The 13,613-nt window shown below is 48.4% G+C and overlaps 1 long non-coding RNA gene across 1 annotated transcript; it reads left to right on the top strand.

Annotated features, from left to right (window-relative positions):
• Positions 1 to 924: 924 nt before the first annotated feature.
• LOC310852968 lies at positions 925 to 12,537 on the top strand. The gene is made up of 3 exons (XR_014568492.1): positions 925 to 1,781; positions 3,389 to 4,114; positions 12,355 to 12,537. It is a non-coding gene; the product is annotated as an uncharacterized lncRNA (long non-coding RNA).
• The last annotated feature ends 1,076 nt before the right edge of the window (positions 12,538 to 13,613 follow it).

Below are 13,613 nucleotides of genomic sequence, written 5' to 3' on the forward strand. Positions count from 1 at the left end.
TATTATTATTATTATTATTGATAGCAGAACACAGCATTCACTGACCTAATCAAAAGAACTGAGCTTCACTCACAAGTGTTGCTTGCATCCAGTTAGTATTATTGAAAAAAAGATATAAGTAGTAGGAATTGAAGTAATATTTGGTTGCAATTTAGAAAGTAAAAAATGGCCACCAGATTAAAACACTGCCCTGCATCTTCAAATCTGTCATTCCTTTTATTTCCAAAGTTCAGGCTGTGAATGTGGTTGTGTATGTAGCCAAAATGGCATACCTCCACCCACCACCCCAGAGGAGGAAATATCTGAAGGCTTTGGAGAATGCCAGGGTTTGCTGAAGTACAAAAAAAAAAAAAAAAAAAAAAACAAAACAAAAACATTTCTGGAAAATCTTAGGGCTGTGGAGAACCAAACAAACCTTCCCAACAAGGTTTGTGCATGCCACACAAATGCTGACTGACCATACCAGGGAGCTGGGACAGGGTTGCAAAGAGGGATGAAATATTAATGGTGAAATGGAATGGCTGGAATCCTGAACCACAGGACTCCATTCTGCAGCAGTTTGTTGCAGGTCCCATATCAACTTCTGAAAGGTCTAAGAACTTAAGAAGACCCCTCCTGGATCAGGTCAAAGTCCCATCTAGCCAGCATCCTGTCGCCACAGTGGCCAACACAGTGGCTCTTTGTGTACCCCCCAAAATAAGGCAAATCAGGATGATTTGGGTCATGATGTCACATTCCCAAGTGAGATTGCACCATTAGCAAGGTGTCTCAAGGAGGTGTCAGGGTCACTGCTAAGCTTCCAAGTCACTCTGTGACTTGTGCAAGTTTTTATTTTATTTTCTGAGATATTAAACAAGCTGAGGAAATTCCCAGAGCTTAAGATTAGAGATGATGAAGATGAGAGGGGAAGGGTGGAGAGAGGACACAATCTTTCATTTTGACATACAGGCCCTGCTTTTAATCACCGTTAATTGTTTTACAAGAGCACTTCAATCACTGTGATTTGGTGGAGGGATTTTGAAGTAAACAGAGTTGTTCTTCTCATGGGTCATCATTCTCCACTGAGTTTTGTCTGTGAGAAAAGCGTGTAAACAGCAGAATTAAGACTTTTGGGGTGGCTTGCTTCTTTCCCAAGCATTCTTTTTCCTAACAAACAATTTAAAACTATAGCTTTCACTGTCTCTTTTCTTCACTAAGCGGAATTTCAGTAAGGAGGTGTGAGAGAAAAGGTATGATTTTTCCAAACTTTGGCAGGTTTCTAACCCAGCACCAATTCTGCCTGCCCCCCTAAAGAAATTGGAGGTGGAAATGTGATTTCTTTCTTCCCACTCCAAAGTGGTAATATCTGCCTTTGTGGGAGAACCACAGCACCTATCTTTCTGAAATGTGATAGGCTTCATCTCCTCCAAAGGGTGACCACATGTGCAATTTGTATTCAGTTTCATCAGAAACTAAGAGAGACTCCCCCCCTTTTTTTTGCATTTTTAACAAAGTTTTCCTGCACAATATCCCCTGAATGGATCTACCTGAAATTTGGCAGGCTTAATTCGCACAGGTGTGGTTCATCTGCCTGCAAATTTCATCCACTTATGTGAAGAGGAAGAGAGTCATAGCCATTTTTAGTCAATGGGGATTGAACATATATTCAGATTTGGAGGCAAATAATAAATTGAATCAGAGCAGATCTGAAACACAATGGGCTGCTTCCAAATGTTACAGATACAAAGCAAATCTTGTGGCCATTGCACACCCCTGATTTCTGATATCTAGACATGATCTAGGTCAGTGTTTCCCAACCTTTTTTGGGCAAAGGCACACTTGTTTCATGAAAAAAATCTCGAGGCACACCACCATTAGAAAATGTTTAAAAAATTAACTCTGTGCCTATATTGACTATATGCCGCTTGGGGGCTGCCCGTGCTTCGGGCAAGTGTCTGCAACCCTGCGCGCCCGGCAGGAGCTCCTGCCAGGCGCGCAAGGCTTGGGGTGGCAGCCTGTTGCCCGAAGCACAGGGAGCCCTACGGAGGGCTGCCCGTGCTTCGGGCGAGTGTCTGCAACCCTGCGCGCCCGGCAGGAGCTCCTGCCAGGCGGCAAGGCTTGGGGCGGCAGCCTGTTGCCCGAAGCACAGGGAGCCCTACGGAGGGCTGCCCGTGCTTCGGGCGAGTGTCTGCAACCCTGCGCGCCCGGCAGGAGCTCCTGCCAGGCGCGCAAGGCTTGGGGCGGCAGCCTGTTGCCCGAAGCACAGGGAGCCCTACGGAGGGCTGCCCGTGCTTCGGGCGAGTGTCTGCAACCCTGCGCGCCCGGCAGGAGCTCCTGCCAGGCGGCAAGGCTTGGGGCGGCAGCCTGTTGCCCGAAGCACAGGGAGCCCTACGGAGGGCTCCCCGTGCTTCGGGCGAGTGTCTGCAAGCCTTGCGCGCCCGGCAGGAGCTCCTGCCAGGCGCGCAAGGCTTGGGGCGGCAGCCTGTTGCCCGAAGCACAGGGAGCCCTACGGAGGGCTGCCCGTGCTTCGGGCGAGTGTCTGCAACCCTGCGCGCCCGGCAGGAGCTCCTGCCAGGCGCGCAAGGCTTGGGGCGGCAGCTTGTTGCCCGAAGCAAGGGAGCCCTACGGAGGGCTCCCTGTGCTTCGGGCGAGTGTCTGCAACCCTGCGCGCCCGGCAGGAGCTCCTGCCAGGCGGCAAGGCTTGGGGCGGCAGCCTGTTGCCCAAAGCACAGGGAGCCCTACGGAGGGCTGCCCGTGCTTCGGGCGAGTGTCTGCAAGTCTTGCGCGCCCGGCAGGAGCTCCTGCCAGGCGCGCAAGGCTTGGGGCGGCAGCCTGTTGCCCGAAGCACAGGGAGCCCTACGGATGGCTCCCCGTGCTTCGGGTGAGTGTCTGCAACCCTGCGCGCCCGGCAGGAGCTCCTGCCAGGCGCGCAAGGCTTGGGGCGGCAGCCTGTTGCCCGAAGCACAGGGAGCCCTACGGAGGGCTGCCCGTGCTTCGGGCGAGTGTCTGCAAGTCTTGCGCGCCCGGCAGGAGCTCCTGCCAGGCGCGCAAGGCTTGGGGCGGCAGCCTGTTGCCCGAAGCACAGGGAGCCCTACGGAGGGCTCCCTGTGCTTCGGGCGAGTGTCTGCAACCCTGCGCGCCCTGCAGGAGCTCCCGCTGGGCGCGCGAGGCTTGGGGCGGCAGCCTGTTGCCCGAAGCACGCGGAGCCCTCCGGAGGGTGCCCCGTGCTTCGGGCGAGTGTCTGCAAGCCTTGCGCACCCGGCAGGAGCTCCCGTCGTGAGCGCGAGGCTTGGGGCGGCAGCCTGTTGCTCTAAGCACATGGAGCCCGCCTCCCTCCCACGGCACACCAGGCAAAGTCTCGCGGCACACTAGTGTGCCGCGGAACACCGGTTGGGAAACACTGATCTAGGTGTTCAGGAATGCAGTTCAGCAACCAGAACATCTGGGAGGCTGGGGAAGGTGACTTATTGCAATTGCCCTCCCCAGAACTGCCCCTATTGTTGTCATCTGCCTCCTCTGAAAGAGTGAAAAGAGAGTCAGCTGTTAACCATGCAGCCTGGTGAGAAAAACCCCATGCTCTGTGCACTGATTTTATTCAGCAGTGATCTGCCTTATATTATTAAATATTAGTATCTTTGTGTGAAGAAAGACACATACACCTTTGTTTGTCCCAAATGTATTTATTTTTTTCAAACAAGCAAAAATCTACCTTTTTAAATCTTATCACCACCACCGCCACCTTACTGCATGTGTGGGTTTCTCTCCCTCACACACACAGTACTGCCTATTGCTACACTACAATATTGAGTGCACAGGCAGTGTTGTAAGAAGCAAGGCATCACTTTGACATTCATCACCATTATTGTTACACAGCCACACCCTTATTGTTAGCAATCCATTATTGTGCCTGATCATGAGGCATGCACATGATGTTGGCAGCAAACCATGTGTTGCCCCCAGGGAGCAATGACTGGGAGCACTGGCAGAGTTGGTAGTAACACTGGCCATTTGGCTTACTCCTCTTGCTCAAACACACCAACACTGTTGAAGGCAGGAGCAGTGATGACAGGCAGCAGTGGCAGCTTCACCCCAGCCTTGGTGCTCTGAGACTGGCAGCACTAGCAGTGGCAGCAAGGTACAGATCATAGTCTAGGGTTACTTTGAGTTGGCAGTGGGTACAAGCTATTCTAGGGACACGGGTGGCGATGTGGGTTAAACCACAGAGCCTAGGACTTGCCGATCAGAAGGTCGGCAATTCGAATCCCCATGACAGGGTGAGCTCCCATTGCTCAGTCCCTGCTCCTGCCAACCTAGCAGTTTGAAAGCACGTCAAAGTGCAAGTAGATAAATAGGTACCACTCCGGCGGGAAGGTAAATGGTGTTTCCATGCGCTCCTCTGGTTCGCCAGAAGTGATCATGCTGGCCACATGACCCAGAAGCTGTGTGCCGGCTCCCTTGGCCAAAAAAGTGAGATGAGCACCGCAACCCCAGAGTCGGTTACGACTGGACCTAATGGTCAGGGGTCCCTTTACCTTTACAAGCTATTCTATCCTCTTGCACTGCAGGAAGCAGCTGAGCAGGCAGAAGACACTACACCAGCAGCAGCCTCATCCTGCACCTGCACCAGGTCCTCTTGCTCCAAGAAGATGCAGAGTCAGGGAAGTCAGGCAGAAGGCTGCAAGACACCAGTCTACTGAAGTCAAAACACTTTGCTTGCATCTCTGCATGCAGCACTACCTAGGGGGCACGCATCGAATGCCACTGAATTAGTGACCAGAGAGAGAGAGAGACAGAAATCACATAGAGAAGGAAGCAAATCAGTTACAGTTTCCCCCTTTACCAAAATCTGTCTGTCAACACACACACATGGGGGTGGGGAGAGGCAAACAAACTAGAACCCATTTTCCTAAAATTTGGCAGGTTTTATCCACTCTGGACTCTAGAGAGGCTCCTACAACAGCAGATTTCACCCACTGCTGTCAAAAGAGGGGAAGTTACAGCTGGTTTTTATTTCCCAATAGTAGAGGGGAAAGGAAAATGGAGCTTCATTTTGGTCAGAAAAGGGTACTGAACCCCATCAAATCGGGCAACCTCCAAAGTGATTTGGACTGAGGCAGGCTGTAAAGCTGAAAAATCAGGGTCCAAACTGAATCTCATCTATTTTGCAAAGTCTGTCTTTGCCCAAGTTCACCGTTACTGAGTAAGACCATTGGCACATCTGTCCCAATACTGTGTAATGCTGACTGACATTGGATCTCCAAGGTCTCAGGCAGAGATCTCTCCTTGCTCTGTTAGTTAGAAATGCCAACAATTCAACTTGGAACATTCTGTGTGCAAAACCTGTGATTAAGGAACGAGCTATAGCCCCTCTCTTAAATCCCAATAAGTACACCAGATCTTCTCTTAGCCACGTCTTGCCAAGAATGGTTTATTTGTAGCTGTCTACAATGGTTTTCAGACTGCATTCCTTCTCACAGATTCATCTCCATGAAACTATGAATATGGAATCAATTCTTCCTTTGCCTACATGTTCTTCCAAGAATAGCGGACCTCGTATAATTAATGCTTATTGAAGCCACCAAAATCCACTACCTGTCCTCTGATATAATCGTCCAAAAAAGTCAGATATCACTGAATCAAGACAGAAAATATCTATGTATCTTTACAACAGTAAAGTGCAAAAAAATGCAGGTGCAATGAATAGCATATGGATTACTATCCTTGATGAGGCTTAGTTAACTTGATAAAAGTTCCTAGTAACCGGTGGGTCATCTTACCAGCAGGAATGGAAAATTATAGTGGACAGAGGACACCTGTTAGAACAAGGAGTTTGCAGTTGCTGCCAGTACAGTTCTTGGATAAAGGACACTCAGTAGCACACTAAGTATTAGACTACTGATCGCAAAGTTGACTTTCAATGAATAGAAACCTTTTTCGCCTTTAATGTTCAAAATGCCCTCACTCCAAAAGACCACACATGGGGCTAATTTATTTCGCCAGTGAAATGACCAACTACAGGCCAAATGTGCAATGTTGGTTCACATGGCTTTTGTAATTTAGATATAACTCCCCCCCCACCCCCCGGTAATTTAGCTGGTGTCAAATTAGAAACAAATGTGGAGTTTTCAGCAGTGGGCTACTTTGTATGTATCAAAAATACATCTCTCTCCTAACTCCTACCACCAAGCTGAGGAGATGCGCCTGTCCCCAACATTTCTGTGTTGTCTTGCTCTAGTTTCTTTTTTTAATCCTACAGAGAAATGTGTGGTTGTGTGCAATTAATCACATTGATAGATCAATCTGCTACAGAACTTCCAGATGGTTTTGCCTGTATCTGCTTCAAACACACACAATGCCTGCAATCTCCATGGTGACTGTTCCCAATCATTGTGTTGGCCATTGCTACTCCAAACTAAAGAAAGAGCAACAGTGACACAAAACCAGTTATCGTGCCAGCATTACTCTCTCCCCCCCACCCAGTGACTGCAAGTTCAACAATGGGAGAGGACTGTTGCTCCCATGTCCTGCTTGGGCATCAGTGTAGCCAGGATTTTTGTTGGGGGATGGGGGCAGAACCCCAGATTTGTATTGATTTTGATTGATGGGAGGGCAGCTGCCCATGTACTTGGGGCCTTCCTATAGGCATCTGGTTGGCCATTGTAGGATAGCAAATACACTGTGGGATAGCAGGGGTGACAATTTTAAATTGAGCATTAGTGTCAATTTGACACTCTTGCACAGCAAACCTGTTTCTCCATCAAATCAAACTTTTTGCAATAAGTAAAGTAGCGGGAAAATGTGCTGCAAACTGTGGGCTGATGATTGATTGGTGCAACATTGGATACAGCCCTCTGATATTTTTTTGGAAAAGGTAATACAATGTTAGCCCTATTCAGAGCAGATATATTGAAATTAATGGACAGGAGTAATTTAAGTTCATTCATTTCAAGGAGTCCACTCCCAGCACAATTTAGCTGCATACATCCCAGAGTGGGTGCACAATAAATAGCCAACGTTGTCTAATTTGCTTGCAGCCTTTGCACAAACAAAGCAGGATGCGTGCTCAATCGGGCACCTGCAAGCAACCATAGACAATCATTTTTACCTAGGGTAGGCTAACGTTGTCCTAAAGGTTGACCTTAGGGCTACAACACCCAGCCTAACTTTTCTGCTTGGTTTGCTTATTTTTCCTCGGTCCCCTCCTGCTTTGTGTTACCATCTCGCCTGACGAAGAGTCCTGCTCAACTTGAAAGCTTGCTACTATTCTGTGACATCTTCGTTGGCCCTAATAAAAGGAGTCTCCAGCTGTGGGTTTTCCTCGGCCGTCTTCTGCTCTTTATCGGACTCCTCTAATATAGCAACCGGCAGAAGGACGAGAAGCGTGAGGTGCTCGACTCGGTCTCCTGTGTTCAGAAGCCCAGAAAGCTTCCCCGGCAGAACCCCGCGGAAAGTGAGGGGAGGGCCGGGCTCTGCCCAGGAGACCCAGGAAGGAACCGACGCCGCGGACTCGGACCCTTCCCAAACTGAAGGGTTTGGGGGCAGGAATACGTCGCCCCCTCCCTCCAGACACCTCTCTTTCCCCCGCGCGCCCAATTCTGCCCAGGCGCTTCCCACCGCCACCCTCAGGAGCCCCCCTGCCTCGCCGGGAGTGAAAAGGCGCCTCGGAGACTACAGGGAGGGGGCGGGAAAACGTGAGGGGCGCGCGGACCGACTCCAAGCAAAACGCGGTGAAACAAGCGCGGCAAAAATTAAAACCCCCCACCTCAGAGTTTTCTCCCTCAACAATACACAGCACCCCCACCCCGGCTCGCTCTTTTCCCGCCCGGGCTGCTCCCAAACTCACTTGCAACTCCTGGAAACCCGAAGTCTTGCTGGCAGGCTGCAGCGGAGCCACGCCGGGCTTCCCTTCCTGGGCTGGGAGGAGGCGGGAGAGCGGCGTCGCCCACTTCGCGCCGCCAAAGGCTGCTTCTCCTCCCCGGAGCCGCGGCGGCCTCCCTGCGCGGCGTCTCCGGCGTCCCCTCGCCACGCCGCTGCTCGTCTCCGGGCTGAGGGAGCCGCTGCTCCAGCTGCTCTCGCCTCTATTCTCTCTCAAGGACAGATCTGCTCGGCTTGGTTTCCTTGCCCTCTCCAGCTCCCACTAGTGATTGTAGAGAGCCAAATGCTTTCAAGGGAAGGGAGTATACGAGGCAGCTCTTTTCGCCTCGCTCTTCTCGCTTCTCCACCCCCCCTCTCCACACGCCGAAGAATGCAGGCGCTGAACCTTCATTCACACGTTATCGAGCATGCTACGTGTTGGGGGTGAGAACGCGCCGCCTGCGCGCGATGCATCACGTGCAGCGAATTTACTGCTTTACTGTATTGAAATTTACTCGATGGCTTTTAGAACCCACTTTGGCTTGTATCAGGGATGGGGAATTTGTGTGCCTCCCCAGGTGTGTTTAAGCACCGACTTCCATCAGTTCCAGACAGCAGAGTCAATTATGAGAATTTGTTTGCAGGGAGTTTATTATGATCCAGGAGTTTATTAAGCATCCGTTCCAAATTGTTTGTGGGGATGTTGCAGGGGTGTTCACACAACACATTCAGTACTATCTGTGTAGCTATGTATAGTGGTACCTCGGGTTAAGTACTTAATTCGTTCCAGAGGTCCATACTTAACCTGAAACTGTTCTTAACCTGAAGCACCACTTTAGCTAATGGGGCCTCCTGCTGCTGCCGGGCCGCCGGAGCACAATTTCTGTTCTCATCCTGAAGCAAAGTTCTTAACCTGAAGCAATATTTCTGGGTTAACCGAGTCTGTAACCTGAAGCGTATGTATGTAACCTGAAGCGTATGTAACCCAAGGTACCACTGTACACAAATAGGCAGACTGTACACTCATGGGGTTACTCACATGTAGTGTTCAAGGAGTTTACCATCTGTGTACACAAACAGATGAACTGTACAAATCAACATGTGTACACACAAAACCTTTTACATGCATACAGGCAGCTTGTGCCTGAGTTCAGTGTAATGTGTGAGAAAGCATTGCACAGTGTCATGTTATCCCACACTTTCCAATGCATTTTCCTGTCCCTTAACCCAATAACTCTGATTTGATTTGGAAACGGGTGTGTTGAGCAAGAGCACCCAAATTTGCTTATGCAACCTCAATTGGCCAGCATGTGGTTGAAGTATATCTGCAAAAGAATGACGCTATGGATGTGCTCCTAGGCATCTTTACTCAGAGGTAAATTCCGCTATACTCCATGGAGATTACGCCATTTAAGTGTGCACAGGATTAAAGACTAAGACAACATCCAAATTTACTTTATGCAAACTGCCAAAGAGATAGGATTGGTCTGGTCCTGTAGCAAAAGAAGTGTAAGAAGGCGGAAATGAGTTGTACCTCCTTGTACTATAAGGAAAGGCTGTGGCTCAGTTGTAGAGCACCTGTTTTGCATGCAAAAGGTACTAGGTTCAATCTGGTAGGGCCAGGAGAGAACCCTCTCTGAAAGCCTGAGGAGCTGATGCCAGTCACTTCAAACAATAGTCTGAGTATAAGACAGCTTCCTATGTTCCTTCTAAGGGAGATGATTTCTGCCCACTTCCCACCTGAGGTATCACCCTTATTCTGACTTATCGTACAGCCGACCCTGTGGGGAACAAACATTTCATCCTTGCTTCTACTCCATATCAATTGTGCACTGTGTAAGGTTGCCAGTTCCAAGCCCTCCTCACTTATTTCAGTACTGGTCTTAGGATAGTACAGTGGTACCTCGGGTTACATACGCTTCAGGTTACAACCTCTGCTAACCCAGAAATAGTGCTTCAGGTTAAGAACTTTGCTTCAGGATAAGAACAGAAATCGTGCTCTGGCAGCGTGGCGGCAGCAGGAGGCCCCATTAGCTAAAGTGGTGTTTCAGGTTAAGAATAGTTTCAGGTCAAGAACAGACCTCCAGAACGAATTAAGTACTTAACCCGAGGTACCACTGTATCCTGCATCACACCAGAGGGCAGCAGGCCAATTAAGGGGGTGCAGGACAGTTTTCTCCTCCAACAGAAGCGTTCAGCCAGGGGACGCAGAAAGGCAGGCCAGAGGGTTTATGTTGCCACTGCCCCCCAGCATCTACCACCTGGTGTAGTAGATTTTCTCATTGCACAAGTTATCTTATCAGGCACACTGCGCACGCACAAAAAGCAGGGTGGGGTAAGCTGAAAAAAGTATAAAGTGTGCTTCTCCCTTTGTGGTTAAGTACTTAATTCGTTCTGGAGGTCTGTTCTTAACCTGAAACTATTCTTAACCTGAAGCACCACTTTAGCTCCATAGGAGTCAGTAGTAGCAACTTCTTGTTGGCGAAGGTCCATTTATGAATCTGCCTTAGTACAGTAACTAGCAAGCACAAGAAAGGAGTACTTTTCATATTATAATTTAAGAATGTGCTGAAGCATTACCTGCCTGAAGATAAAAGTGAAGAGGAGGTGGTGCCAGCCAAAAATAAGAAGAAAGTGGGCCATTTGTTTTAAGTGTGGAAACCAACCACATCCTTTGACTGCACATGCTGTCCCTGGCATTGGTTGTCATTGGATATGCTCATCATGGTTAATTCCCCCTCGTCATTTTTCCAACTGCACAACCCCCACCCAAACTCCACATTTTGGGTGGTATTCAACTATGTTTTACTCAGCATAGAGCCATTGAAATTAACGAACAGGGCTAAATTAGGTCCATTATTTCCAGTTAGTTGAATGTCACCCTTGTGTTCAAGAAAAGAAGTGGGGTGGGAATCTCATTCTTCCCAATGGTAGGGCCCTGAATGCTACAGATTACCTACACCGTGAAGGGATGCAGGTGGCACTGTGGGTTAAACCACAGAGCCTAGGCCTTGCTGATCAGAAGGTCGGCAGTTCGAATCCCCGCGACGGGGTGAGCTCCCATTGCTCGGTTCCTGCTCCTGCCAACCTAGCAGTTCGAAAGCATGTCAAAGTGCAAGGAGGTAAATAGGTACCGTTCCAGCGGGAAGGTAAACAGCATTTTCGTGCGCTGCTCTGGTTTGCCAGAAGCAGCTTAGTCATGCTGGCCACATGACCTGGAAGCTGTACACCAGCTCCCTTGGCCAATAAAGCGAGATGTGCGCTGCAACCCCAGACTCGGTCACGACTGGACCTAATGGTCAGGGTCCCTTTAGCTTTACCTTACCTACACTGTAAGTTCCACTTGATGTGTTTCTGAAGCACATGCACAAAGGCCAAAGCTTTTGTTTTTCATATTGTGGAGGAACGCTAAGGAAGAACGCAAAGAAGTGCTCTTGAGATTTTGGGACATTGAAACATACCAAGGAGTGTGCAAACCAGTTCAAAAGCAAACACACAGAAACAAAAAGTTCCTCCACCTGACCTGTCACCCACTTTGAGGACTGAACCTTTGATTAAGTTCTTGACATGTTGGGCGAAATCTTGTTTGCCTTTTTCCTTTCATGCACCTTTGCACTTGTAGGCCCTGCCTGGGACCCAAGCCAGAACTGCTCAAAGCATGCGAGAAAAGGTTTAGGACTGACTGAGCCTGGAAGCGGAAATATTGGAGGCTTTACAAGAAAGATTGCTCTTGTTTGATTTCTGTGGCCTAAGCTTGCAAAATTCATGTTCACAGATTATTCTCACACATTCAAAACCTCTGGCTCCTTTGGCAATTTTCCTGCTCACAGCACTGATAGATCCCTTCGTAGGTGTTTACCGATCCCCGCTGCCCATCAGACACTTTGCTGCCTCATGTTGAACTGTTCCTTGCAATATTTTACACCCATAGGCATACTATGTAGCACAAAAGAGTTGAACAGTGCTCAGGAAAAGCATAAGAAGCATGCACATGTCATAAGATGGAGAGAGCAGGAAATAAAGTGATAAGGTATATGGGCAAATATTGGCTATATAATTAGAGTTTGTGGAAAGGGCAAAACCTTCAGAAATGGAAAAAAGAGTATTAAAAGAAAGAATGAATAGAAGTAGGGCAAAGGCAAGGAATTAAGCAGCATTTTATAGAGCGGAAAACACCTCAAATTTTTGATGGTTATGCCTTCCTTCATGATTGAAAAAAGGCAAATTGCTTTTTAAAGCTATAAATAAGATTAGCAGACTATATAGTGTCCGTATTTGGTCAATGTGATATTGCTAAACTGGAGAATTATCAAAGCAGAAGTTGTTAAGCTGTGAAAAATAAATAAATGGGACCAACGAGCTTTGTCTTTCAGGCTGTAAAGCTAAAACAGATAGACCAGGGCTGAGGAACCTATGGACTTCCAGATGCTGCTAAAATCCAACTCCAAAAATATTATTTAAAAAAAAAATTGCTGAAACACTGACCATGTTTCTTCCTGCCCTTCTGCTTTGTTTTTCCAGGGGAGACTACTTCATGCATAATTCATGGGTTAACAGTCTCTTTGAGCTGCTTTGTCTATTAAATGGCACTTGTAAAAACTCTTGGCCGCCAACAGCGATGTTTCAGAGCTCTCAACAGCGATGTTTCAAAGAAGAGATAGAGCTATCTGACAAGATGCTGCTTGGAGTTGTCAGCAGCAACACTAGTTGGTAAGTAATTGTTTAAAACTGATATTACTTCCAAAGCAAACAAGACAAAAACCACAGAAATGTTCACTCTGGTTTGCAAAGTGGTCTGCATGATTTCAGCTCCCTGACCCTCAGAGTGTTGAACGGTATTCTTCAGATGCCCTAAATATCAGCATAACACAAGCCCCTGTAATCACATACTGTATAAACAAAGTGTCAAGGGGACAAAAATCATCACTTGCTTTGAAACTTTGTTCAACAATTCCTGCAAAATATTTATGATATTCCAGTCTTATATGGTTCACCCAGCAGTTTTCCATTCTAGGGATTGACCCAAATCCACACCTGTTTGACAAGATGATTGTTCAGGGTAGCAGCACAGTGTCCCTGGGTGGCTGCAGTTGCTCCATCAGTCCGTGGCATCCTCCCTTCCTCCCTCTGTATCCCACAGCCCAGCTCCCCAGAAAGTGATGTCATACCACTTACACCTGGCATCTTCAGGTAGGACTGAGAAAGAACCTGTGGTTCTTCATATGTTGTTGGATTAGAACTCTGTTAACCCCAGCCAGCATAGTGAAGCTACAGGTTTCATACCCTGGTTTTACTCCATTTGATACACCAGAAGGATCTGCTACCAGATTCCCCCTTGTCTTGCAGAACTCTGCACTAGAAGGGGGATATAATTGGTGGAAGTTGAAGGATTAGGATCAGAGGACCTGAGCAGCATCTGAGGAATGAGGAGGAAATAAACTGAACTTTCTTGAGATAATTTCTATCAGGACTGGCAAGATGCTGACAAGTGTGCAACAGGGGAAGCAGGGCTGGAGTCTGACTTGGGAGATGGGGCCAGTGATTTGTGGGGACCTGTACTAGCCAGGAGGCAAGAGAGGCAGCTTTAGAGCTGGAGGGAGGAGCACAGGGAGAGGAAGAGAAAAGGCAGGTCTGGTCAGTGAAGGGGCAGGTGCTTCACCACCATCTTCTGCACCACTGTCTCCCAGAACCAGGAGATAATTGAAGCGGGGGAAACAGAGGCAGCTGCCATGCAGATGTAGTCTCTACCTGCTTGTGTGCAGCCTACTGGGGGAAGATAC

Source organism: Podarcis gaigeae (assembly GCF_964106915.1).
Source record: "Podarcis gaigeae genome assembly, chromosome: 9".
Taxonomy (NCBI): domain Eukaryota; kingdom Metazoa; phylum Chordata; class Lepidosauria; order Squamata; family Lacertidae; genus Podarcis; species Podarcis gaigeae.